This window comes from Dermacentor variabilis, unplaced genomic scaffold, assembly GCF_050947875.1.
Source record: "Dermacentor variabilis isolate Ectoservices unplaced genomic scaffold, ASM5094787v1 scaffold_12, whole genome shotgun sequence".
NCBI lineage: Eukaryota > Metazoa > Arthropoda > Arachnida > Ixodida > Ixodidae > Dermacentor > Dermacentor variabilis.
This window is the reverse complement of record NW_027460280.1, coordinates 21,164,236-21,191,733: the sequence shown is the minus strand read 5'-3', so window position 1 is coordinate 21,191,733 and position 27,498 is coordinate 21,164,236. Positions and strand designations below refer to the sequence as shown.

At 46.6% G+C, this 27,498-nt stretch overlaps 1 pseudogene; it reads right to left on the bottom strand.

Moving 5' to 3' along the window:
* Positions 1-685: 685 nt before the first annotated feature.
* LOC142566241 (uncharacterized) lies at positions 686-27,451 on the bottom strand (annotated as a pseudogene).
* Positions 27,452-27,498: the final 47 nt, after the last annotated feature.

Sequence of the window (27,498 nt, the reverse complement as noted above, 5' to 3'; positions counted from 1 at the left end):
GTGCTGTGTTATGGCACCAGCTCGAGCCCTATATGGCACTGTCAATAACCAAAATGTTATCTGTCTTTAACCTTTTGGCCTCCACCACAATGATGGATAACATATCGTTTATTGACGGTGGGCCATAAAGCTCGACTTCCCACTTTATTTCACGGTGCTCACAGTTGTCTGTTTCAGAATTATTGTGCGACGAAATAAATCTACCTTTAACGCATTATACAGTAAACCTGTAGTGGCATGCCAAACCTTGTGCTCCGCTAACCTCCCCTCCCATCATTAAAACTTATCTCCCCAGCACGTATGTAATTTCACACTGGTTAATACTATAGTTTTCTTGCAATGCGTTCTTGTAATAACCTGTATCGTACACGGTGGGTGGGCTATGCGATGTGAATAAAGAACGATGGCAGTGCGTGTTCAAGAGACTATTGCCCTAGCTTAGCGGTCTAGCATACGACAGCTCCAACATTCTGAGCAGGTGATCATACAGGATATCAATAAAAATATATCTTTTTCTACACTACTGTATATACTAAAACCTGAACTCGGTAAGAATATCACCCCAAAAAAAATTCCAAGCATAACATAGAGCTAACTTTGGGCACACCCTAAACAAACAGCTGACTTTATCAATTCGTGAGCTTACATCATTAAGACTCAACGAATTGACAACTAGTACGTTCTATTACCTTGCCAGCATGCCTTGATAGCTGAATCTCCTACTCTTTGGGGCAAAATGGATGAGGAGGCTGTGAAATGCTTCGAAGCCAAAAGTCTGCGTGGTTGGTGATGCATTTGGCTGGTTCCGGAAAAGTCACGTAGCGGCCAGAATTGATCTTAGTCTTTGAAATGGCTCTGATCCTAAAAGCAATAATATTCGCATCAGTGCATGTAGACACCAGCGCATCTTCATGAAAAGCCTGTGAGCTGCAAATGCCTGAGATTACACCATATATCATAACCGTGTTACAGAACAACTGTAAAAAAAAATTGAAAACCATTCAGACATTACCTTCCAGCAACCAGTCACGGTCTGACAATAGTCCAGGAAAGCACAAAGGATGCAGCGGGTCGAGGTGCTCGTGAACATTCACCATGTGACGAAGGATTGAGAGCCACCTTGCTAGAAATAACTTCTCGTCACCATCGCTGCTGACTGCGCACCAATATAAATGGTGGATGATAGTCCTCCTCCCCCCCAGCACAATCTCGAGTTGCTTTGTACGGCTAAGAGCGCAAATATTCTTCTTCAAGCCTATTAAAAAAACTACATTTCAATGTGAAGTTTCATTGCATTCAGCAGCACATAAAGGCGTGAAACCTTTATGCATATTGAAATTCTGCACACTGTACTAAGAGCATATGACGACTTGCAACTTGCCTTTTGCCACAAGTCGGACAGATGTCTCATATTGAGGTGGCGCTTTTTCATAAACGCCTTGATCTCGGAGTGCCTGTCAGTCACAAGTGATGAGATGAGCACATCTTGCTCGATTATGTGGGCAAGGGCTCTCTCTAAACCTTCTTTCTCCATCTTATTGCTGGATGACACTTCAGTGAACTGGAGGAAAGTTAAAGGTTATTAATGAATAATTATGGCGTTTTACGTACCAAAACCACTTTCCGATTATGAGGCACGCTGTAGTGGAGGACTCCGGAAATTTCGACCACCTGGAGTTCTTTAACGTGCACCTAAATCTAAGTACACGGGCGTTTTCGCATTTCACCCCCAAATAAATGCGGCCGCCGTGGCCGGGATTCGACCCCGCGCCCTTGTGCTCAGCAGCCTAACACCATAGCCACTAAGCAACAACAGCGGGTTTAAAAGTTACACAATTATACAACTATAGCAACTATACAATTATAGCAGCTAAACAAAGTACACCCAGTGGGTGTGATTACACTTTGCATTCCGCTTCATGCTTCATGATGACGTAAAACAGTAAACGGCATACAAATGTATCTGAGCTGAAGAAACCGGACATTGCTGTCTCATTTAAAAAGGTTTAGAATAAATGTCAGCACACACTGAGTTTTTCCACATTTCAACTGAATAATTTTTTAATAAAAATAAAATACTGCACCTTGACAATTTCCATGAGTAGGACTTTATATAGTAGTGTCCAGTAAAGTACATGTACCAAAGTCAGCAGAATGACCGGGTGTGTCACACCTGTCATCACCTGCCAGGGAAAGTGGCTGTTGTTACCCTTTGTCAACAATGCCCCTTTGATGTGGCATCCATGCCTGAAAAGGAAGCACAAAGCACTATTCTTAACTGTTATACTGGATAAAATTTCAAGAGCCTATAATATGAGATTGTCTTATTGAAATCTTTGTTTGCGAGCTCATCTTCGTGCCATGAAAGTGACTATACTTCCTTGCAGGAAATTTACTGCCATAGAGTTATAATTTTGTGAACTGCGGCTACCGCTACTCCTCAGCACAGGTTTTATTGTAAGTGCATGTTCAATGTGCTGAAACATCCATACCAACATTATATGCCGTGTGGCCGAATCAGAAAAAAGCTACTGTGCACATACCTGTTTTAAAACATTCTAGTTGTGTTTCCACCAATATTGCATTCATTAAACTTAAGCTTAGCTGTGACACGCTTCCCTACAGCTGTTGCTTATCATTTTAATAACATATTTACGAGTACAAACCTGGTGTACTGCTGGGAGAAGGTAGCACCTCTGGTACTGAAATTACTGGGTTTTTGTAATGATTGTGCTCCCATCACAGACAAGAGCCGGATAACTTTCGTTGGGCTGCTACCAGTGAACAGGATCACACAGCTTAGGACCTCGTGAGTCCAAAAGCTTCGCTCAAGTGCACGCTGTCTTTATAGCACTCCGGAGTGAGGTGATCCGCGCATACAGACGCGTTTTTACTTGGGGACCAGTCGGCGACCCGAACAGCACAAAGCCACTTCTTCTGAAGAGCGCTGTTGGAAGGCAACCTGTCATAACAGACACCCTTCGTCTTCGTTGCTGTGTCCTTGCAACCCTAAGCACAATACCAGCTTCCACCCATCGCTTTCCCGCTTACAATGCCTACAGATCGAAGAAGAATGCTTGCAACGACGAGCGTCTATAAAAATGATGATTGTCGGCCGCCGTCCCGCAGAAGACGGAATGCGGTTTGTCGAGTGGCGCTGTAGGTTCACACGCCACGAGAACAGGGTGGCCAGTAAAAAGTTCTACATTCGTGGGCATGAGTTGGGAACACGTAACCAATCTTTAAAACTCCATTTCAGGAAAACTAAGTGACTTGTAGTCGCATCGTTTGGCACAGATAATCAGAGTGCCGAAGAGCATATACGTTCAAAATTTTATTGAGATCGGCGGACATCAAAAAATCGCCGGAGTCGCCCTTGAAGCAGTGCGGGAGAGATACCATCAGTGCCTCAAGAAATGCAAAGTAGAAGCGCGTCACGCACTTGAAGACAAGGTCTTCGTTTACTGATACTTTACATGTTGTACCAGACTGAGAATGATGGTGACTTGAAGTAGAAGCATCTTTTACACCAAATACAGACGAAAATCTTCTGCAAAGGTATCAGCAACGTTCGAAAACATCCCCATTTTCATCAACAAGACGTACATATTTGGTGCTCTTTTTAAAAGACTAAAGGAGCGAGAGTATAACGAGAAATATATTTAATGGCATGTCTTGCTGCCTTTACAATCTTATGAGTGTTATGTGAATAAAATTTGTGAATAAAATTTTCAAAAAAAAAAACAACGCCTAAATTAATGTTGCCGCTTATCCAGGCCTGTTTGGCCCGCTTTTCTGCGTGCATGGTTTTTTTTTTTTAGTACGAAGCTTCTAAAGCTACGCCTGACATGCGCGTAAACAATTTGTCGCCTTAAGGATACGACAGAATGGCGGATCCATAAAGAGAACGCTCTTCCGCAACCACATTCCGCGATGCTCCGCGCTACCTTCAAAGTACAGTGGTTCGAATACGTACAAAGCTGCTAATCATACACGCGTACCTCCCCGTCATCAAATGTGCTAGGTGGAATCCTGCGCAAACAAGCGAGGTAGTGTACGAGCTGGTAGCAGACTCCGACTGCACTCAGTGCTGGCGCGGCGGAGGGCTCGCTAATCTACGAAATCAGGAGTGGCTCTAGGCGTTGAGGGACTACAGGTTAGAGCAGAATGTACCTGAAGCGCGCAACAATCGGCGCTTCGAAACGCGAAAGTCTAAAAAAAATAATGCGTAAAAAGAACGGACCAGTTCCGAGACAGCAATTTAAGAAAAAAGGAGTGACCCTCGCTTTATTAAGAGGAAGCTTTAGCTCGGGCCCAACTCCGACGCGGCCTATTCAAATACATGTAAAACGCAAAAACGCTTTTATGAGATAACCCCTGGACCGATGTTGATGAAATTGGTTGCATTTGAAAGAGAAAGTTAAATTCTAGTGACTGTTGGTAGTGGAATTTCGATTTAGGGCTTGAATTTTCTTAACACGATTTTCAAATATTTGACCGTTTGAAAAAAATAGAAGCACGAAGTTTACAAATTCATAACTCTGCATCAAGAACCGATATCGCGGTTCTGTAAACGGCATCTATTAGATCATTCAAAGCGGACACATTCAATATGTCATTTTACATCTTATGTGGATTAGTTACGTTGGTTACAACGGTTTTGCAAAAGTTCTATTTTCCTAGGATTACATTTTTTTATGTTCATATGTAACATATCAATTTTGTCCGCTTTAGATGTACTATTATATGCAATTCACAGAATTGTATTGTCATTTTTAGTGGTTGAGTTACAGAGTTGTAAACTTGATAGTTTCGTTTTCTGAAAATTTTTTATTTTTGCCAATTTTTAATAAAAAATAGACGACCTAACTCAACAATTCGAAACCAACAGTCACTAGATTTTAAGTTTGTCTTTTCAATGCAACAAACCTCGTCATATTTGGTGCAGTGGTTGCCGAGAAAAACGAATTCTCCTTTTACATGTATTTAGATAGGGGCACTCGAGCTAAAGCTTCCTCTTAAGGGAGAAGCAGCGATTTCCTTTATGTTCGTCTTTAAATGGAGCCAGTTTCCTCCCTCATGCATGGGAGCAACGGTTCTTCTCTCTCCACAATCAAGATGGCTGACTCCAAGCAAGCGAAGCGATGGACGCGACTAGGCCCATGAACTGTGCTAGTTCGCAGTTGAAAAACAACGTACGCGTCATAAGCATAGTGTACATTATTGATATTTGCGATAATTTATTGCTGAATTACGTATAACAGAGAGTCACTCACTGGCACCACAATAGTCGAAACATTATGGTATATAACAAGGTTCCAAGACATACGGATGTATAAGCAGCTCGAGCGGTGTTTGTGTATGTCTCGTGTGTTGCGGTTGCTCTGTTTTGCGTTGTTTACTATCTTGTGTTGCTTTGTCGTGAATCAAGCAGTGTATGTGTAGCTGTGCTGTGCATAGTATGTCTGTGTTGTGTTACTGTATATGCTACCAAAGGTAGCATATACAGTAACTCTAACGAAAAAGAGGCGATGGGAGGATTGGTGGAAGAAAACTAGAGAAACGAAAAAAACGGAGAGGTACAAAAGCACAGTTCGCAATAGGGGATCAGAAAATTTGGTTGTGGGAGTTGATCGTATTTTTTTTTTCTTTTTTATTGTTTAACCTAGGTAGGCCATTCGGCAGTATAATAGCAAGAGCTTGGTGGCGCAGCCCACCGCCCCATTCCAAAGGGGACGCCATTAACATCCATCCAGAAAAGGCGCCCGTTCTATTTTGCATTTTCCGTTCGACAAAGTGACGACAGTGCAACACACAACACAAACATACTATGCACAGCACAGCAACACATATACTGCTTGATTCAGGACAGAGCAACGCAACATAGTAAACTGCGCAAAACAGCAACCGCAACACACGACACATACACAAACACTGCTCGAGCTGGTTATATATCCGTATGTCTTAGAACCTTGTTATATACCATAATGTTTCGACTATTGTAGTGCCAGTGAGTGACTCTCTGTTATACGTATTTCAGCAATAAATTTCGATAGAATACTTGTTTGTGTATAGTCACCTGATAAGCACGGCAAATCCACACAGACCTGTTCAAGGGACCCGGAAACGATTCGGACACATTTTGTAGACGCGTAGGGTGCAGCTAAAGTTAATCATTCGGACCAGTATTTGTGTGAAACGTCTCATATTAAGAGAGCTACGGCCTAGTACAAGTTGCCCTCCTCCATGTCCATGCATTTTCTCCTCAACTCGTTCGCCGAATGATCGGGGCTAAGCTCCGCCTTCACTTCTTCTGCGTCATGATGGCACGTCGTGTCAGCGACTTCCGGTTCTCTAGGAGCGAGCGCGCGAAGCCTCTCCAAACTCTCCGGCAGCAGCTTGGCAGTAGATACCGAGCGAGAGCTATCGAAGCAGCGTGCGTTGAGAGCATTCTGTCGAGCGCCGAACGTGTCTGGTATTCCGGTAACCACACGCGGGCTGGGCCTTTCGACGGATAGTTGGAAGCATGAACTCAAGGTGATGAAATAACTTTAGCGTAGACGTAGGTGAGCGGCCTGATTGGTCTGCACGGTCCAGCCACCTCCTAGCGCAGAGCTTAATCAGCCAAACAAAGCGCTTATATTGATATAACCAAGTGTAAACATTTTAAACATTTACAAAAGCAACGTGTTAACGACTACACACCTGCGAAGAATTTACACCAGCAGCAAAGAAGTATACATTTCGTTACTGCAGCAGTAACGAAATGTATTCTTCTTTGCTGCTGGTGTAAATTTTTCCCAGGAGTGTAATCGTTAACACGTTGTTTAGTAGCAGTAACGAAATGTATTCTTCTTTGCTGCAGGTGTAAATTTTTCGCAGGAGTGTAATCGTTAACACGTTGTTTCTGTAAATGTTTAAGATGTTTTACACTTGGTTGGAGCAATACAAGCGCTTTGTTTGGCTGGTGGTAGAGCTCTGTGCCACAAGGTGGCCGCTCCGTGCATACCATTCACTTTTGCGCTTCTGCTTATCCCGTGAAACGACACGGTCAAACGGCCAGTCCCTGTCCCCTTGCGCTTGCGCTTACCCTAATACCGGACTCGCGAAACGCTATTGTGTTAGGTTCCGGTGTAAAGTGACGGCGGCAAACGCGCAAATCCTGGCGCCGATCGGATAGCGGCAGTCCGATGCGCTGCAGCTACTCCGCTCGTCTGCTGCCTTGCAGAGGGACACGATGTCGCAGCTTGACGTATTGCCAGTCGCTACGGTTGCAGTTCTCAACGCAACAAAGTCGAATCATAGTGCTCGCGAAATGACTGAGACCGAATCTGACCGCGGAGCTCTCGTCCAAATGGAGCATGTTGTAACACAAGCAGACGACGCTTGCTGTGTGCCGCAAGTGCTTAAGTGTAGTGAGAAATTGTTCTTGCGCATTCTCTTTCTGTTACCTTCATTTTATAGAAACAAATTAACTAATATTCCAATTATTACGAACATCATTTGTTCACCATCAAGGTAGAAAAATTATCGATGACGTGCTCTGGGCAGCCAATCGAATAGCGCGCCCTACTGACGTCAATTGGGTGATTTACGTCATATGGGTAAGGGCGGCTGAAAATTCCGCCGAGCAGTGTGCTGCGATCGGCAGCGATGTACATATTTAAAACCTTTGAATAAATTACACGCTTTACGCAGAGCACTTAGATGCGTCAATTAATGATCAGGAGGACCTACTCTAACGACTCAGTACGTTTTTACAAAAACGTCAAAAACGTTTCAGGGTCTGAATTAAAAACGCAGGCTGAATTAGCCGAAGAGTACGCAACGCGTAGAAAGTTGAACGCCTAGGACGGAAATTGGGACGGTCGAAATGAACCGCGGAAACCATTTCCGTTCAAAAAGGGTTCGCAGACTAGACGATCGGAGCCTGTAGACGTGGAGGAAAAGCCCGCAGAAAAGAGCGAGGAGAAACCTAACGGCGAAAGTGCACAAGAAGAGCAGAAAAGAAAATTGGAATCTTTTAGACCGATCCGCTGCTATAAGTGCCACAAACTGGGACATATCGCTGTGGACTGCGGAAAACCTAGCGTAGTTTTTTCCTACGTAGATGAAAAAGACGAGAATATGGAACTTTTAAGCCCATATCTTCACGACCTGCAAGTTAATGGCAAACCATGCCGGGTAGTGCCGCCGCAAGAGGCAGTGCCGCCGCGATGGACATTGTCCATCCCTCCTACGCGACGGTAGATGACTTCACCGGAGAAGTAGCATGGATCAAACAGGTTGTAGAAGAACACAGCGTGTGTCTGCCCATTGCCAACGTCAAAATCAGTGGACCACTCGGGGAACTAGTGACCGAAGCTGCAGTTTCCAAATTTTTGTCACTGCAGTACCCTTAAATTTTTGCGCATCATCTGAATCGCTTACTGCGTGAAAAAGGCTTAAACTTGGAGAGGGTGTAGTACAGGCATTGACGCGAGGCCAAGCTCGTAAAATCGCGTCGGTTTCGGCTGAAAATGCACAAGCTGCTCCAGTGGAAGCAGCCACAGGGATAACTTTAATAACCGAATCCGAGCTAGGCTCGAAGGATGAAAAAACAGTTGAGGAAAGCCTGCCAGCTGGCCAGCTCAATGAAAGCGTATCGCCAGGGTGTCAAAGTTTACCCCTGCAGGAAGAGCCCGCTGATGCACTCGAAAGCGAGACAGGGTCATTACTATCACCGGCTTCAAAGAACTTTGATCAGCTCTTACGTGTGGATAGAGAGTCACTGGCAGCCGAGCAAAAGAAAGATGAGAGCTTAGCTAAATTACATCACACAGCTAAAGAAGGCATTGCTAGGCGCAACATGACGATACATGAGAGAGGAGGATTGTTGTATCGGCACTACAGAGATCGAAAGGGTAGGATTTTAGATCAGTTAGTCGTACCTACTAAGTACAGGGAGGACCTTTTGAGTCTCTGTCATGGAAATGGTTTGTCCGGCCACCTAGGCATAAACAAATCAAACGAAAGATTGCTTATGGAATACTACTCGCCTGGTTGTTTCTAAGACGTAGAAAACTTTGTAAGATCATGCGACGCCTGCCAGCGCTCGGGTAAATCAGGAGAGACATGGAAAGCTCCACTAAAGGTAGTGCCCTTAATAACAGAAGCTTTCAGACGACTTGTGATAGACGCGATAGGGCCTCTACCAAAAACAGAATCGGGTTACAGGCACTTGTTTACCATGCTGTGTCCGCCTACAAAGTTTCCAGAAGCAATCCATCTGAAACAGCTCAGCTCCACCGAAGTAGCAGACGCGCTTTTGACAGTGTTTGCACGAGTCAGGTTTTCAGCCGAAATTCAGGGGGATCAAGGGTCAGTATTCACCAGCGCACTGACTTCCACATTCTTGCAAAAGTGCGGGGTAAAGTTAATACACAGTTCCGTCTATCACCCTCACTCAGTGTAGAGAGGTGGTATTCAGTGCTTAAGCGAGTTTTGCGTGCGCTCTGTTAAGAGCACAAGGAGGACTGGGAGAACTGTCTGCCGGCAACTTTGTTTGCTTTGAGAACGGTTCCACATGAGGCTACAGGGTTCTCGCCACCAGAACTAGTGTATGGGAGGACACTCCGTTCTCCACTGAGAATGTTAAGAGAGATGTGGGAGGAAAGAGGAGAGAGTCCAACAGTGGTTGAATACGTGCTAAATCTGCTGGAACGGCTAAGCGCAACCCAAGAGCTAGTCGAAAAGAACATGGGAGTGGCGCAAAAGAACGCCAAATTTTATTATGACAAGATTGCGAGGCTTCGTACGTTTAACGCCGGAGACCAGGTAATGATCCTCGAACCTTCAAGAAAGAACAAGCTTGAAGTTCACTGGGACGGGCCCGTTAAAGTGCTGCACAAACTATCAGATACTAACTATGCTCTGAAAATGCCCGGCCGCAGGAAGGAGGTGAGGATATATCACTACAATTTGATGAAGCCGTATGTAGAGCGGAGCGGAGTCGTTAGCTGTACCATCAGAGAGAAGGATGACACTAGTACCAAGTTTAAGGAGTATAAGGCGACCTCCAACTCTGAAATCGGCCTAGAAGAAGTAGTAACACATTCGGTAAACTCGCACGCTCTCAGACCCGAGCAGCTAGATGAGCTAAAAGGGGTGTTAGAGGAATATCTCGACAGATTCAGCGATCGCCAGGTAGAACCGAACTAATAACGCATGAAACAGGGCTGACATCGACCGAACTCGTAAGATCAAAGCCCTACAGGGTGTCTCCAAGACAGAGCGAAATTATGGAGGCAGAGATACAGCGCATGCTAGAGTTGGGAGTTATTGAGCCCGCTGAGAGTGACTACACGTCACCGCTAATACTGGTAGAAACTCCTAACAAGGACCCGCGTCCGTGTGTTGACTACAGGAAGTTAAATGCCATCACTAGGGATCAGCTGTACCCGATACCCAACATTGAGGAACGAATTGAAAGAGTTCGCGCTGCTAAATACATTTCAACTATAGATCAGTACCCTTTTCAGAAAGTGCCAGCCGCTATGCCGCATTCATCTCACCTGTAGGCACTTTTCGCCTTCTGGCACTCAGCTTCGGGCTGAAGTTAATGGATATTGTCCTAAAAGACTTGCAGGAGGTCGCCCTGCCATATCTTGACGATGTAGCAATTTCTTAGGACAGCTGGGAAAAATACGTATCACACTTCAAACACTTGTTCTTACGGTTGAGGGAAGCCAGTTTAACAATGAAAGCGGAAAAGTGCAGATTTGGCTGTTCAAAGGTTACTTATCTGGGCCATATTGTCGGCCAGGGCACGAGACGGCCGGCCGAGATGAAAATAGCTACGATTGGAAAATTTTCTCAGCCGCGCACGAAAACAGACCTTCGTTCATTTTTGGGACTTGTGGGGTACTATCAACGGTACATTCCGAATTACTCGCAAATGGCAAGCCCATTAACGGACGCCCTCCGAAAGGGAGTACCGAGTAGCGTACACTGGGATAAGTACAAAGAGAACGCTTTCCAAGGTTTGAAAACGCTATTGGTTTCTCGTCCTGTGCTTCGCGCGCCAGTCTACACAAAGGAATTCATATCATAGTTAAGTGCGACGCAAGCGACAGGGGCATGGGCGCGGTTCTTAGTCAGGTCGGCGACGATAATGAGGAACATCCTATCCTCTATGCCAGCCATAAACTAAATTAAGCGGGGAAGCCTACAGCGCTTCAGAGAAGGAATGTGCTCGTTTAGTTTGGGCAGCCCAGAAGTTGTCGTGTTACTTGTACGGAGCGAGGTTCATCATCGAGACTGACCACTGTCCTCTGACCTGGCTCAATCAAATGTCACACAAAAATGGCCGCTTGCTCCGATGGAGTCTCACTCTCCAAGAGTACATCTTCTCCGTTAGATATCAGAAGGGAAAGTTGCATAGCAAAGCGGATCGTTTGAGCAGGCTAATTTTAATTATGCGTTTAAAGGTCCAGCCTAAATTGTAGGGTTATTATTGTTAATTTTGTTAAGCCAAGAAGATCCCCTCTCATTTAGCTGGATTGCCTCCATGATTGCTGAATTTGTCAGCACGAAATTGCTTCAAAAACTGGCATAGCGAAATGCGGTATTTTTTGTTTCTGCACATATGTCTTCCTTGAAGCCTAGCGGGTCTAAAGTGAGTTCCAAGGTACGTCATCTCGGCGCAGAGCCGTGTTGTGGGGTTCGTTTTGCAGTTGCCTGTCCTTGTTGGATGTTTTGGGGCGGTGACATCATTACACAAGTGGTCGCTGCGAGCCAAGGCTTCACCCCTTGACCACCAGCCGTTCTCTTCCTGCCCAGCGGTAGTCAGCGCTGGACAGTCGAGATTTTCCGGGCCATGGAGGCGCTGTTAAGAACGGCCCGCTGACGTGCAAGTTTTGCCAGCCAGTTGCGACAGCGGGCGTCAACTTTTCCTGGAACGCCACCGCAAACCTCTAGCCACGGAGTGACTAAGTCGACTGTGTGTGGATAACAATACGCGCGTCCTCGACTGTCCGTCGCTGGAGCCAAGATGAGTGCGACGAAGCAGGCTTTGTGCCTGAACCCGCCACCGCCATCCTGGTCTGCTGTGAACGAGGGAGTCCCCGAGGGAACGTAGTTCAAGGCCCCTTCCCACGCGCCGTTCGAGGCGCAAGACAATGGGCAACCGGCCGCGCTGCGGGGCTCGGCTCGGGGAATAAAAGTCACCTTTCCTGACGTAAGCCCCAAGTTCGGTGGAGACCGCCTGACCTCGGTTGGGGACCGTGAACCTCGCGCAAAGAAGTGTGTGTGAGTGTGCGTGTGTGTCCAGCCTGCAGAGAGGCGACTCGTTTACGATGACTGTTCGAACGTTTCCCTCACCTTGGGATCAAGGGAGGACCGAGTGTTTATAAACCGCTGTTGTGCGGCCGCTCAATGTAGTTTCTCTCGTAGTCATGCTAGACTGATGAATGCAACGTCCTCATGTAGATAGTGTAAATAAACCCATATTCCTCGTTCTCGATGAGAAGCCGTCCTTCCCTTCAACAACGTCCTCAGCGTGGATAAGTTGGACGACGGCATGTGCCAGCTACCTTCTAATTCATACCCGACTCCAATCTTGACAACTGATTACGAGCGATGGGATTGAGCCCCCAATCCTTAAAACTGGATGTCAGCGCTGAGATCGTCCTACAACCCTTAGGAGCTGTGTCTGCGCCGTACTAGCCGTGCTTTCTGCTAGAGAGAGGCTGGTGTCGCTTCGTACCGACGTTCGAGTTCGACAGTGCCCTCCCTGGAGCTTTCTAGAATCCCGGCACTCGACACAGTGCACAACGCTGGCGTACTCATGTGTGTCCCATTGACTTGGTCTCCCGTTCACGTCTGGGCATATCCGTTTGCCCCGTACCCTTGCGCCTTTCATGAGGCTTTTCGTACTTTATAGTTGCAATCGTCCCTCTACATGTTATATTCGGGTGTCTCCTTTTCTTCGCAGACGCCGACAGCCGTATGTGCAAAACTGCAACGCGGAAGTCAGCAATTTCTAAAAGCTTTGTTAAAATTTATTTTCTGGATACTTTTTGTTTGTACGTTTGCTTGTAACCAGCGTTTTAGGAAATACATCTTCTATTGTTGGTCGGTGCTTCCTGTCACTGTAATGTAGTGGGCGCTACACGATGCATCACGGAGGAGCCGCCGCTGGCGAGCGGAGACGCAGACGAACCGGCACGCAAGTGACACTGGATATACAGCTGTATATCTGGTTGCATGGTGCGCTCGAGCACCTCCTTGCTCTGGTTGCAGGGTCGCAGTTCCAGCTGCGGATTTGATGGCGTCGCTTGCGGCGCCCAGCTACGTGCCGACGGCGCCAGCAAAGGAATTTTGCTTTCGCTTCGAAGCCGTCGCGGAAGGCGCTTCAAAACGGCCACAAATGCATACATTCGAGATAGCTTAACCTTGTCCCCATCCTAATTTCACGCATAAAAATGAGAAAGGCTGTCTGATATCTGCGGCGTCTAGGCCGAGATGACTGACTACGAGATGTCTCGCTGTGCGTCAGCAGCTGGGCGCTGCTTTGGGTTGAACTATTCTCGTATCGCAGCTCCCGTTCGAACTGGAGGTTTGACCCTGGCGTTCGCTTGTCACGAAAAGTTTAAACCTCAGGTTTTGCTACTTAGCATTACTTTCCGTAGAAAAGAACTTATTGCAGCCGATGTTCGGGTCACCGGCGCCGGCGACAAACGATACGCACGCAAGGGAGAAACATTCCTCCCCTTTTGATTACCACAAGAGGGTTCGACATGTGAAGTGCGTGTGAAGGAGGAACTCACCGGCCTGAGAAAACGGATACTTTTTCTCGCTCCCTTTTTTTTTTAAGAGTCAGTGGCTAATACATCAACTAAAGAAACGGTGGCTTAGCTTATTCCTTTTATTCGCGTAATCGGTTTTTTTTTTTCATTGCGGCTGTTCCTCTAACGCGGCGAAACCCTTCTCGCCGCTTCGATCTGATAATGGTAAATGACAGCAACTGCGCGTCCTCATTGCCGCTCGATCGACATCCAGGTATATAATGCGCCGTCTGGTAGTGCGTACAAATACGGTAGGTTTATTGCATTGTTTCTACACAATTTTTATTAACTCGTGGCCCACGGTCTGATGCGTGTTGCCCTCCGGCAGCCATGAGGCCTTACCTGTTATCCTGCCTTGTCAGATGTACACAAGTGGCAAAGAAAGTTTTCGCCACGTGAGGCAAACTGCCGAAGACAAAAAAAAAGAAACGATGGAAAAGAAATTTTGAACTGGTATCGAACCAAAGTACCCAGCGAAGCAATGGCTGATTTTACCGCAACGCTGACAAGACGGCCTACTCAGAATCATTTGTTCCCAGGTTTCTGCCACATAATTTGACAATTTCGGCGTTTCTAAAAACCAGAATTTGAGCGCTTCCTCTACTTTCTACTCTAATCTTTTACAAAATAACGAAAAGAAACAACCACTGCATGTTTCGTTATATATGAAAGCGAGTGATCAGATGAGTTGGCACTGGTTCCCATTGAAGTGGGATATTGCACGTATATTCTCCATTACGTTTACGGAGACCCCCATCTGTAAATCCTTCACTACTTGAAGTAGACGGAACAGAATCAAAACAGACGTGGCTATATGCGGACGCAGCCGAAAATGCATTTAAACGTATGCACAACTATACGACGTCTGGTGTGACGCCGTAACTTGCGTTACCCACATTTAAGTCTTCATCAGTGGTCTGCAATTGCATAGTGGTACGATTAAAGCAGTCTCTCGGAAAATCGCCAAGAAAGAACTGCCTTGAGCGACAAAGCAAAGGGTGGGTCACTCGCGCCTGTTCGCAAACGAAAAGGCGACTTCAAGGGTGGTCGGTGGCGACTGTGCCGCTCAGAGGAGAGTTGCGTTTCTCTAGTTGCTTCGGCTAGTTACCATTTTTGTTGATTTGGGAATCGCAATTTCTACTTGAATATCTTTGTATAATAACGAAATGATGCAACGCAGACGCATTTGTATCAATCAATTGAGTAGATCGGCAGCGGGGCGTAATGATGTCATTAATCTGTTTGCGAGCAGCACACATTGTCGGGGTATCGCGTCAATGATCACCGAATGGAAGGTTTTCCTCGGCGCACATCGGACGCTATGGAAGCAGACGCAGCAGTCGTTGCATGAAGACGCCGATCTGCGCCGCGGGCTGCCCTGCCACACACGCGGAACGAGCGCTGACGCGAGGGGTTCCTCATGCGCATGCCGGACGATCTTCGTGTGAAGCATGCAAACACCAATAAAATACGCCGGATGTACTCCCATGAAAACGCTGCCTGTCACGCCTAACGTACTTGCAAAAAAAGTTGAAGGTAGACGTCGGATGTACCTTTAGCCGCAGCCTTCTTAGTTTTATAGCCGTTTTTAGCGTTTTAGAAAACCCACAAGAAAATTTTGGCCTTTTGACTCTTTTCGTAGGTATGAATGTGTGCATATGATCTTAATAAATTTTGTAAATAAATTAACCTATTCATAAACCTCAACTGCCCGTCTACGAACAACCAGTCACCGTTTTCAACATTTATTTATTTATTTATTTATTTATTTATTTATTTATTTATTTATTTATTTATTTATTTAGTTAGTTAGTTAGTTAAGAATACATGGTTTTCATGATTCTTGGGGCGAAAGTTGACATTCGGTAGTCACCTGGCCGGCCCTCTAGCGCCATATTAGCATACATCGCACAATATATTCCCATAAAAGACTGAAATTGACATACAGGACGTACATAGCAACCGGATTTCTTCTACTACAATAGGCACTGACAAGTAACTGTAACAGCATATACAACCAGTATTTCAACTACAACCATACAATCTACAACCACTATACAACTACAATAAACATTCAGTAATCCTTCCTCGAAAATTCAGAAACAACGCCAGAGTCAAGAAAATATACCTTCGATTGCTTGTTAAGTCGTGCTAATGAAGGATAACCTGTAAATAAAAACAGTATATTACGGGTGAGTATATAACAGATTCTGAATTTGCCAATTTAATAACTGCAGTCCGTAATTTGTTGTTGGCTTGGTAAACATCAACTGCCTCAAATCATATTTTAAGGAAATGTGCGTGTGCGTGGATAGAAGTAATTGACAATCACTTATGTAATGAATAAAATAAGTTCATAAAGACAATGACTGTGTATTGCGTGAATACGAACAATACGGTCCACGATGAAATAGGAGGGAAAAAATAAATTATAGGGTTTTACATGCTAAAACCACTTTCTGATTATAAGGCACGCCGTAGTGGGGGACTCCGGATTAATTTTGACCATCTGGGGTCACTTAACGTGCACCTAAATCTAAGTGCACTGGTGTTTTTGCAATTCATCCCCCATCGAAATGCGGCGGCCGTGGCCGGGATTTGATCCCGCGACCTCGCGCTTAGTAGCACAAAACCATAGCGACTAAGCAACCACGGCAGGCGAAATAGCAGGAAGCATGTTCATGATAGGTTAAGTTGTAGTAAAACAGGTAGCTCATTTTTGCATGTGGCAAGGTTATTTACATTGTTTTCACACGCAACTCGATCCCCAAACGAGGATACAGTAATGAAGGCGGGAATTAATTAAAGAAAAAGAAAACTGGCATCTGAAATGCATGGGTGGTAAGGTACGGTGTCTGGTTAATATACCTTTCGTTTTAGAAATGCTATGTATCGCGAAATCTACATGTTGCGTCCAACGCAGATTATTGTGAAACTGAACTCTTAAAAATTTGTATTGCGTTACACGCTCTAACACCTCAGATAGTAACTTAATTGAGCTGTCAGATATAACTGGTTTATTAATGGCATAGAATAACATAAATTTGGTTTCACTTACATATATTTGTAGCTAATTGACATACAACCATTCTGATGAATACTGTAACCAGGAGTTTACCAAAGGTACGAGAGTAGCTAAGCTAGCAGAAGAAAAGGAAATGCTCGAGTCGTATGTATATATCAGGGGTGCGGGGAACAGACGCATCAGTGAGAACGAACGTAGCACCTAGCGTTGACCCTTGCGGTTTTCATCATCATCATCAAACTATGTTATGTTCACTGCAGGGCGAAGGACTCTTCCTGCGATTTCCAATACCTTTGTCCTGCGCCAACCGATTCCAACTTGCGCCTTCACATTTCCTAATTTCATCACCCCACCTAGTTTTTTGCCATCCTAGACTGCGCTTCCCTTCTCTTGGCACCTATTCTGTAACCCTAATGGTCCACCGGCTATCAATCCTACGTATTACATCGCCTGCCCAGCTCCAATTTTTGCTGTTAATGTCAACTAGAATATCAGTTTTCCCCGTTTGCTCTCTGATCCCCACGGCTCTCTTCCTGCCTCTTAATGTTACGCCGAACATTTTTCGCTCCATCAATTATTGCGCGGTCATTAACTTGTTCTCGAGCTCATTTGTCAACCTCCGAGTTTTTACCCCATTTGTTAGCACCGGTAGAATGCATTGATTGTACACCTTTCTTTTCCATGTAGTGGTAAGCTCCCAGTCAGGATCTGGCAATGTCGGCCGTATGCACTCCAACCCATTTTTATTCTTCTACGAATTTCCTTCTCATGGTCAGGGTCCCTGTGACTAACTTAGAGAGATAAACGTGCTCCATCAAAGGCTCGACAGGCTGACTGGCGATCCTGAACTCTTGTTCCCTTACCCGGCTATTGATCATTATCTTTCCCTTCTGCATACTGACCTTCAACCCCACTCTTACACTATCTCAGTTAAGGTCCTCGATCATTTGTTGGAACTCGTCCCCGGTGTTGCTGAACAGGACAATGCCATCTGGAAATCGAAGGTTGCTCAGATATTTGCCGTCGATCCTTACTCCTAAGCCTTCCCCCTTTAATAGCTTGAATACTTCTTCCAAGCACGCAGTGAAGAGCATCATAGAGATCGTGTCTCGTTGTCTGACCCTTTTCTTTATAGGTATCTTCCTACTTTTCTTGTGGAGAATTAAGGTATCTGTGGAATCTCTGTACATATTTTCCAAGGTATTTACGTAAGCGTCGTGTACTCCTTCATTACGAAACGCCTGACTGCTGGTATCTCCACTAAATCAAATGCCTTTTCGTAATCTATGAAAGCCATGTAAAGAGGTTGATTCTACCCTGCATATTTCTCGATTACCTGATTTATGACATGGATGTGATCCATTGTAGAGCATCCCTTCCCGAAGTCAGGCTGTTCTCTTGATTTACTGAAGTCAAATGTTGCCCTTACTCTATTCGAAATTACCTTGCTGAATATTTTATACAATACTGGAAGTAAGCGAATGTGCCTATAAGTTCTCAGTTCTTTAGAGTCTCCCTTTTAGTGGATTAGTATAATGTTAGCATTCGTCCAGTTCTCTGGAACCCTTGAAGTCGTGATAAATTTCATATACAGGGTTGCAAGCTTTTCAAGCATGATATCTCCTCCATCTTTGATTAAATCGACTGTTATTCCATCTTCTCCTGCCGATTTTCCCCGTTTCATCTCTTGCAAGGACCTTCCAACCTCGTCGCTAGTTCTAGAAGGGGCGTCTGGTTTAATTGGTTGTAAGTCGGTGCAATAGAAGTCGGTGATAACTTCCTTAGACAGGATACCAGTAAGCTATCGCAGGGCACGAAGGATCTGATTAAGAAACGCCAATGTATGAAAGCCTCTAACCCTACAGCGATAACAGAACTGGCAGAACTTTCCATGTTAATCAACAAGCGTAAGATTACTGACATAAGGAAGTATAATATGGATAGAATTGAGCATGCTCTCAGGAACAGAGGAAGTCTAAAAGCAGTGAAGAAGAAACTAGGAACAGACACGAATCAGATGTATGCGCTAAGAGAAAAAGCCGCAATATCATTACTAATATGGATAAGATAGTTCAAGTGACTGAGGAGTTCTATAGAGATTTATACAGTACCAGTGGCACCCACGACGATAATGGAAGAGGGAATAGTCTAGAGGAATTTGACATCCCACAAGTAACGCCGGAAGAAGTAAAGAAAGCTTTGGGAGCTATGCAAAAGGGGAAGGTCGCTGGGGAAGATCAGGTAACAGCAGATTTGTTGAAGGATGGTTGGCAGATTGTTCTAGAAAAACTGACCACCCTGTATACGCAATGACTCATGACCTCGAGAGTACCGGAATCTTGGAAGAACGCCAACATATTCTTAATCCACAAGAAAGGGGACATCAAAGACTTTAAAAATTACAGACCGATCAGCTTACTGTCCGTTGCCTACAAAGTATTTACTAAGGTAACTGCAAATCAAATCAGGAACACCTTCGACTTCTGTCAACCAAAAGACCAGACAAGATTTCGTAAAGGCTACTCAACAATAGACCATATTCGCACTCTCAATCAGGTGATAGAGCAATGTGCGGAATATAACCAACCCTTAATATAGCTTTCATTGATTACAAGAAAGCGTTTGATTCAGTCGAAACCTCAGCAGTCATGCAGGCATTACGGAGTCAGGGTGTAGACGAGCCATATGTAAAAATACTGAAAGATACGTATTGCGGTTCTACAGCCACCGTAGTCCTCCATAAAGAAAGCAACAAAATCCCAATAAAGAAGGGCGTCAGGCAGGGAGATACGATCTCTCCAATGCTATTCACAGCGTGTTTCAGAGACCGAAGCGTGTTTCAGAGAGCGTGTTTCAGAGACTCACAGCGTGCTATTCAGAGACCTGGATTGGGAAGAATTGGGGATAAGAGTTAATGGAGAATACCTTAGTAACTTGCGATTCGCTGATGATATTGCTTTGCTTAGTAACTCAGGGGACCAATTGCAATGCATGCTCACTGACCAGGATAGGCAAAGCAGAAGGGTGAGTCTAAAAATTAATCTGCAGAAAGCTAAAGTATTGTTTAAGTCTCGGAAGAGAACAGCAGTTTACGATAGGTAGCGAGGCACTGGAAGTGGTAAGGGAATACATGTACTTAGAGCAAGTAGTAACCACGGATTCGGATCATGAGACGGAAATAATCAGAAGAATAAAGATGGGCTGGGGTGCATTTGGCAGGCATTCTCCGATCATGAACAGCAGCTCGCCAATATCCCTCAAGAGAAAATTGAATAACAGCTGTGTCTTACCAGTACTCACCTACGGGGCAGAAACCTGGATGCTTACGAAAAGGGTTCTACTTAAATTGAGGACGACCAATGAGCTATGGAAAGAAGAATGGGGGGTGTAATGTTAAAGGGGGGAGGGGGATAAGGTAGAGCCGATTGCGTGAGGGAACAAACGCAAGTGAATGACACCTTAGTTGAAATCAAGAAAAAGAAATGGGCATGGGCAGGGCATGTAATGAGGAGGGTAGATAAGAGATGGTTATTAAGCTTTACGGACTTGATTCCAAGAGAAGGGAAGCGTAGCAGGGGGCGGCAGAAAGTTAGGTGGGCGGATGAGATTAAGAAGTTTGCAGGGACAACATGGCCACAATTAGCACATGACCGGGGTAGTTGGAGAAGTATTGGGGAGGCCTTTGCCCTGCAGTGGGCGTGGGCAGGTCGATTATTATTATTATTATTATTATTATTATTATTATTATTATTATTATTATTATTATTATTATTATTATTATTAAGTAAGACTTGATGTCATGAATACCGACTAACTCTGCTCGATCCGACAGGTAGCTACTGTTTCTCGTATACCATGTTTCAAAAAAGGCTAACACATCAAATTCGTAGTTTAGAGACGACAAGAACAGTCCATTTCTTCCTCTTTGTTTGTCAGACTACGCAACGTTTAAATGAAAGAAAATAAAAAGCTCGACGAATTCCTATCCTTAAACGCGGTACTGTGGAATGATTGAAAATTGAGCTAGCCATTGTGAAAGAAAAAATGCTACAGAAATTCTGACAATTGTCTACTAATGCGTAAGAGTTCTTTGGCTCGGCTGTTGCTTCGCTTTTGTTAACTTATCTTGCGAGCCTATGCATGTCTGCTCATCGCTTTTACCGGAGCCAAAGAATGCTTGCGCATTAGCAGACAATAATTTCCGTTGGATTTTTTTGTTACTTATGATGTCTGTACTGCTTAGACCATAACATAACCTTCCAAGCACAATTCCATTCCATACAATCACGGAGATTATAATCTTCTTTTGATGCGTTCTGTACAATGCTTTATTCTAAATCAGACGATCTGCAATTCTTCTTAGGAGGTTGGGAACCTGCTTCTTCTATTTGAATGTCTCGTTGTTCCTGCGTCGCCGTAGTTGCTTGTTCTTCGTCTCCGTCATCTTCTTCATTTCTCTTCTCGATTCTCCGCTGAGCATCCGGGTACTGAACGGTGTGGAGATGTGTTGCCAGGAACTTGTATGGGTTCTACTTCAACACATGTCTGTGTACAGTCGCGAAGTCATCTTCATTCCTAAATTCTTTCATCATGGCAACGTGACCGATTATTTAATACTTTTGTATTGCATCAAATTACTATGTCGAGGTGACGGCGAGGTGACCAATTTTTTTTATCGATTCTAAGGGTGCCATTCAGCTATAAGGTTGCATTATTATAATGATTAAATGTCCCTTAACTTGACCCATTACGCACTTACTTCCCAGTTACGAGGCGTTACGGGACAGACATGGTTTCTCCGGGGTGCACGCCAAAGAATGCTTACGCATTAAAACCGATTAGGTACGACGAGCACACTTGTCAATGACGTCACGCTACCTTTTCAAGATCACTCTCATCTCGAATCTGAATGGCCCTCTCGACCTGTCATTTGCGCATGTAAATGTGTCTGTTTTTCTGCCAGACGAACCGATAGTCTTCATTTTTCTTCCCCTTTTGATCGAGAAAGCCACAGAAGCCGTTTGTTCATAGGGGCCAGATTATTGAAAATCCTTGGCTTAAATTGTTTCTTTCTCAGGCGAGAGGGACCTTTGATCCACTTTTTCTTCTAGAACTTTAATGAAAATCGTGTGACAACAATGGGTTCTTTTCCAACGTGAGATGGCATTCTGTGCAGAGCTTCCAAGTGTGATTCCTCAAGAGTGGGAAGCTTAAGATGGTGGGCTAGCTTATTCAATCAGCAAGAACGTTTTCCTCTAGATGCAGACCATGAACTTGAATGTTCAGTCGCTGACTATGCTGCAACTCACTGAGGTGGAGCTTGACTTCATTGCCACCGGTGGTTGAACCTGACTCCGTGACTTCGACTCGTTTCTTCAATGTTAGCATATCGCTGTCTGATTTATTTATTATTTATTTATTTATTTAAAGATACCTTACAGGCCCCTAGAGGCGTATTGTAAGGGGGGGAGAGTACACTTAAAGATTATACAACAATAAGAATACATATGTCAATACACATACAAAAATACAGTGTAAGAAACGCGCTAATATGCTGTAATATGGTGTTAAAAATTGTACAAAAGACCAACCGAATGCTCTTGAACGTGAGAGGTCAGTGAACAAGGAAATTTTCGCAAAGTAAAATATGACCAATAGAATTACAGAGCGAGTGGGGCAATATTTGGCTATAATAAAACAGTATTTAAGGGGTAGTAGCACAATAATAACGCGAAACTCGAAAAAGAATAACACGTTAAGTTTTGTAGAGTTTGAAAAATGCGTTGCTAGAAGATGACGGCATTTTTCCTGGTCACTCTGATAAGCGATGGCATTAGGAATGATTGTATGGCACTTGGAAGAGCGGAGTAGTTAAATGAATTAGTCCTTCCGTAGATGCGCATGAAATGAACTGATTGTACAGCTTGTAACTGATTCTAGGCATATCGTGCTCCGTTTTCACCTGTCCCTGGCCCGGTCCAGGGCCTTGCCCGCCCCCGGGTTTACTCTTCATCTTTTCACGAAGACTTCCGCGACCAGTGGACACCATTCGTAACCCGGTCCGACACCAGGCTGGCCCTCCAGGCCCCTCCAAAACTCCGAAGCGGCGAGGCGCCGTGCTAAGCTAACTCGCCGCGCCTGTACCTCTGGAATGAAGCGTCTCACGAAGACCCTGCAGCCGACACCCACCAATGCGCCGCTGGCCTCCTCCTCGACCGCCGCCGGTGCCACTGTGCCTACTCTGCCAACGCTCAATGCTACTAGGAACGTGAACATTTCCAAGCCGGCAGCCCTGTCTCAACCGGCTGCTTTCTTGCACTCCACGCACGCCACTTGCCTATTCCGGTCGCATTCGACGCTGTGAGCAACGCTGAGAGCTCTGACTCGACAGCCGCGTCGCAGTCAGCGTTCGTCGCCTCAATGTCTCCTAGGACCAAGCTCCAAGCTGTCAGCGACGCCAAGAGTCTCGGATCCCTAACCATGTCGCAACCAGCAGCGTTCACCATCGCCAGCACAGATGCAGCCGCGTCTATTCCAAACACATTGGCGCCTGTTGCAGAGCTGCAATCAGACATCTGAATCGCAGCTGACTGCGCTTGTTGCAGCCGGCTCCACCGGATTCACCACTTCTGCCGTGCTGGACAGTGCAAACATTCCCAATGTTTCGAGCTGTGTTTCTGTCACCCCTACCTCCTTGACCACCGTGTATCCGGCTGACGACTCGTCGGCGGAGATGGATTTCACGACGTCCCCGGACAACGACCATAATACGCCATCATTGGAGAGCGGCAGGAGCTACGTCAGTATCAGCCGTAAACCTGCCTCCGCCGCCCGCCCTCGCACCGAGCTCATCTCAGTTGGGATCCAACTTCCGCCAGGTACCCTCACTCCCAAGCTGCCTCTTTCCGACTTGCTCGCCGCCATCATCTCCGCCGCACATCCCTCTTCCAAAACCAGTGCAGAGGTCACTCTTCAGGACAAGCCAGCTCAGAGTTTTGTATTTCTGAAAACAAACTCCCCTCTCACCGCTCAACTCCTACTCTCTCTCACGCACCTTCAGCTCCACGGCAAGCCAATCACCGTCAAAACATATGCCCCCAATCCTCCCATTTCATGCCTCGGCGTCATTCATGACGTCGGCGGTCACCTTACTCCTGCTCAGCTCATGCATGACCTTGAATCATTCACGACAGATATCCTCGCTGCTCGAATGATGGGCAGCACTGAATCAGTGCTCATAACCTTCGCTGGCACGGTCATACCCCACGTCGTGTATTTTAGACGCGTCGCTTTCCGATGCCGCCCTTACCACATGCACACGTTGTCTTGCTCTGGGACACCGTGCTCACCAATGCCCTCAGCACAACGTTCTGGCCAAGTGCCGCCGCTGTGCTGCTCCTCTACCCGCCAATCCTACCGCTCACGTGTGTGCCCAACCATGGTGCATTCATTACCAAGTAAACACACATCCCTCTCTCGACCCCACCTGCCCGTTCCTCCTTGCTAAACAACGCGAGTGTGCCAAAGCAGCGTTTCTCCGTCGCACAGCGTTGCGCCGGGCCACGCACCCCACCCCTTCCTCCGCCTTTTTCGCTAATCACGCATCTCCTTCACCTCAGGCTCCATCACCTCCGGGCTCCTACGCCGCTACAGTGAAAGGACATTCGGTACCAGCGTCCCTTTCTTCCACTACTATACCCTCCCCATCGCTGATTGACGAGAACCGCTCATTCGATCTCCGGCTCACAATGCTGGAGCGTCACCAGCGTGAACAACAGCGAATCTCCCAAGATTTGCAACAGCAAATCCACGCATTGACACAAACCCTCGACAACCACCTCTTCTCTTACATCCCAGCTTACCAAGCTAAATGAACATCTTGCCACGTTCATCACCCCGTCCTTTAATGCCCAGGTCGTCCCATTGGCTGAGCTGGTAGAAACCACCACCAACGCACACCACACTCGCTTGATTCAGCTCGAAACTTCGATTGTCCAGATCCTCACCACCCTCCTAGCCCAATCCAAGCAATTGGAATCCTTCGCTTCTATGCTGGGCTCCCTCCAGAAGTCACTCCCCCCGCCCAACAAGGAACGTGTCACCGGAAACTCTTCTACCTCTAACCTATCGTAGATGGCGCGTGGAAAGGACATCGAGATTGTGTAGTGGAACTGTCGAAACCTTTGCCACAATAAGACCCCTCTACACCAGTATCTCCTCACCCGTTCCTCTCTGCCCCATTTTCTCCTTCTCCAGGAGACGCGGACGGCCCGCAGCGTCCCAGGTTACCGCGCCTACCATGCCACAACGGGCACGCCGCTTGCGTCCATTTATGTACGCAGCGACGTCCTCGTCGAGCCACTTGATATCCCCTCCAGCCTCCATAAATATTTAGTTGGTGTGGTGTATTACCAACCTTCTTCCCGCATCTCACTCGCCCTTATGTCTTTCTACAATCCACCTGTCCCATCCTCTTTCTTCCCTGCCTTGGGCAAGTTCCTTTATTCTCTCCCCTCCCCCACCCATCTCCTCTTTGGGGGCGATTTTAACGCCCCTCACACGCTCTGGGGCTACCCCAGACCCTCAAGCCCGGCCGCCTACTCCACCGTCTTGCCCAAGAACGCCACCTCACCCTTCTTAATACTCCTGGATCCCCTACTCGAGCGGGCACTGTCCCACGGCGCTCCACGACATCCGACCTCTCTTTCTCTCCAGAATCCCTTTCCTTTCACTGGCAGGTCACAGTTGAAACCCTTCTCAGCGACCGTTTCCTCATTCATATTAGCGCCTCACTTTCCCACATCCCTCGATCGCACTCAACCACTCACACTGACTGGCACGCATTTCGCGCTAATCTCCTTTCCGCATCCTTTGAATCTTACGACGACTGGACGTCGCGCATCTCCGCAGCCCTTTCGACCAGTAGCTGTCGCGTTAGCTCATGTCACCCTATCCCAGACCCGGATCCTCATTTTCTCCGTTTATGGCGTCGACGGAAGCGTCTCCAACGCTCCTTGCTCTCCTAACCCCAAAATACCCAACTTTCCTCCCGGATTGCTGCTCTGCTGGCCGAGATGGTCGCCCACGGCGCGTTCCTCGAGCATTCTCGTTGGAATGCGCTTTGTGACGGCCTCGACTCTGCATTGCACTCACCATCCACATGGTCTCTTTTTAAATCTTTCTTAGGTACGAAGCCTGCCCTTGCTCCCACTCTAGCAAAAGCCCTCACTCAGGGGACTCCCTCCGATGTCTCTGACAAGCTCACTTCTTTGTATCTCCCATACCTTCTCACACCTTCCTACCTAGCCTACTCGCGCAATCTTAACCCAGAGCTCGAGCGCCCTTTCCCTCTCCGGGAGCTAGAATCTACCTTGGCTGCTAATGCTACTCGCTCGGCTCCCGGTGAGGACGCCATCACATACACCACACTCCGCAACCTCCCCGACCACGCCAAGGAATTCCTCCTCCAGACTTTCAACAATGCCTGGGACAGCGGCTACTTGCCGAGCTCTTTGACATCCTCCCTTATTTCTATGATACCGAAGCTGGGCAAACTCTCTCCCTTTCTAACCTTCCCCCTATCTCCTTGACATCGTGTGTTGGCAAGACCCTTAGCGAATGGCTTAGACTCGCCTCTCCGATTTTCTTGAGGCGAGAGAATTCTTCCCCCATTCCCTTATCGGCTTTCGACGCCGCGTCTGTGCACATGACATGTGCCTAATCCTCCAGCACACGTATTCTCTCGCCCACCCCCAGCCAGATCTACGCTCTTGTGACTGCTGATGTCCGCAAGGCCTTCGACAGTGTGTGCCACGACCACATCCTGTCTCAACTCTCCTCCCTAGACTGCGGCAACCGCATGTACTCTTATCTCGGCTCCTTCCTCTCTAACCAAGTGGCTCGCTTTCGCGTGGACACCCCCCCCCATCTGTCCGACCGCCACCTGCTCACCCGTGGCACTCCTTAAGATGCTCTTCTCTCTCCTACCCTTTTTAATTTTGCTATGACCCCTCTCGCCTCCCAACTAGCCCGAATTCCTGACCTCCACCACATCTTTTATGCCAACGACAGCACCCTCTGGTGTCCGTCTGGTTCTCCCGGTCACGTACAGGACACCCTGCAACGTGGCCTCGATCTCATTAACTCCTTTCTCTCCACTGCTGGCCTGTCTCCTGCTCCGGAGAAATCCAAGCTTCTCCTTCTTAACTACTCTTCATACCAGCCCTCCCACAACGCCCTAATCTCCCTCCATATTTCAAGCTCTCCCATTCCTGCTGTCCCCCAATGCAAAGTTCTTGGCTTCCCGTTGCATGCCGCCAAGAATGTGGAAGCCCTCCACCATGCTGTCAGGACCTGTCACTCGGTAACTCACCTCCTGCGGCGCGTGGTCACTCGGCGCTCGGGCCTCGAGGAGGCTCACGCGTCCCGAGTTTCCCATGCGCTCGCCCTCAACAAGTTTCTGTACTTTGTACCTTACGTTTCCTTCACCCACACTCAGATTAACACCCTCGAAACCGCCCTTGTGGGCCTGTATAAGGCAGCTCTCAACCTCCCTATCACCACCTCTACTGCTAAGCTCTTTACCACAGGCCTCTTCCATCCTCTTTGTTCTCTTCTCTCCCTCCACCGTGACTCCAAGCTTGCCCG